Source organism: Dioscorea cayenensis, unplaced genomic scaffold (assembly GCF_009730915.1).
Source record: "Dioscorea cayenensis subsp. rotundata cultivar TDr96_F1 unplaced genomic scaffold, TDr96_F1_v2_PseudoChromosome.rev07_lg8_w22 25.fasta BLBR01002100.1, whole genome shotgun sequence".
Lineage (NCBI taxonomy): Eukaryota > Viridiplantae > Streptophyta > Magnoliopsida > Dioscoreales > Dioscoreaceae > Dioscorea > Dioscorea cayenensis.
Genome location: NW_024088491.1, coordinates 5,348 through 6,933, shown reverse-complemented (window position 1 = coordinate 6,933; position 1,586 = coordinate 5,348). Strand labels below are relative to the sequence as shown.

The following is a 1,586-nucleotide window of genomic DNA, read 5'->3' as shown; positions in this document are numbered from 1 at the left end:
AAGAACATCCTAATCCAGCTGATTTGGAAGTAGAAGGCTCTGACAACATGGCAGAACAAAATGAGCAACAACGGACACTATCCGATTATGCCAGACCTTCATTGTTGGGGACACAATCGAGTATTGTGCGTCCCCCAATTACAGCTCAGAATTTCGAGCTAAAGCTGCCATTCATCCATATGCTACAGCAGTCCACACAATTCAATGGTTTGGCCCATGAGGATCCAAATAGTCACATAGAGAGCTTCCTCAAGGTGTGTGACATGTTGAAGATAAATGGTGTGATGGATGATGCCATCAAATTGAGAGCCTTCCCATTTTCCTTAAAGGGGAAAGAAAAGCAGTGGCTACACTCATTACCTAGGGCATCAATCACTACATGGGAGGAGATGGTAGAAGCTTTTCTAGCCCGTTATTTCCCTCCCGGAAAATCAGCAAAGCTTAGGAATGAGATCTCATCCTTTATGAAGTTGGAATTGGAGTCTCTATTTGAGACATGGGAAAGGTTCAAGGAACTCCTGCGCAGAGTGTCCGTAACACGGATTCCCGGAGTGGATGATTGTTCAAACCTTCTACATTGGTTTGAACCCCGAGTCACGAGGCAACTCTTGGATGCGGCGGGGAGGTACCTTAGGTAGCAAGACCCCCGACGAGGCTTGTCAATTGATTGAGGAAATGGGGTTAAATAGCTACCAGTGGAACGCTAGAGAGAAGAAAAAGGTGGCCGGTCTCCATGAAATTGATGCGGTAACTTCATTGGCCGCCCAAGTGGAGAGTTTGAGTAAGAAGCTAGATCTTATAGCTTCGAATAGAGTGGCAGCCGTGACCAATTGCACCGGTTGTGGTGGAGGACATGTTCCCTCCGATTGCCCAATTGTCATTGGTGATGTTTCTTCAGTTGAGAATGTTGACTTTGTAGGTAATGGAATGAGACCTCAAGGGAATCCATACAGCAACACCTACAATTCAGGTTGGAAGAATCATCCCAACTTTTCATGGAGTAATCAAGGACCACAAAAGACCATGGGGCCATCGGGGTTCCAACAACAACAACAAGCCCCTCAAGTGGAAAACATAATTTCAGGTTTGGAAACCAGAATGACTGATTTGGAGAAGCACTTGGATAGATTTGTTCAATCGGCAAATACAAGGTTTGAATCAGTCGAGGCTACACTTCGCAATCACACCGTCTCCTTGGACAACCTTGAAAATCAAGTGGGGCAAATTGCGAAATCTCTTTCCGAAAGGCCACATGGAAGTTTACCAAGCAACACGAAAACGAACCCGAGAGAACATGTGAAGGTGATCGCTTTGAGAAGCGATCGTGAGGTTGAAGGGCAGCTTCCAAGTGAAAAGCCGAAAGAACACGCACCCGAGGTCGTAGAGGTTGAGAAGGGAGCAAACAAAGAGAAAGAGGTGGCACCCCCATCTTTCAAGCCAAGAATCCCTTATCCCTCTAGATTCAAGAATGACCAAGGGGATGCCCAGTATAAGAAGTTCCTGAGTTTGTTCAAGCAACTCCACATCAACATTCCTTTTGTTGAGGCTTTAGCTCAAATTCCTAAGTATGCGAAGTTCCTGAAAGA

The 1,586-nt window shown here is 45.8% G+C and overlaps 1 non-coding gene across 1 annotated transcript; it reads right to left on the bottom strand.

Annotated features, from left to right (window-relative positions):
* Positions 1-437: 437 nt before the first annotated feature.
* Positions 438-545, bottom strand: LOC120257429. Its single transcript, XR_005535676.1, has one exon. It is a non-coding gene; the product is annotated as a small nucleolar RNA R71 (small nucleolar RNA).
* Between the last annotated feature and the right edge of the window lie 1,041 nt (positions 546-1,586).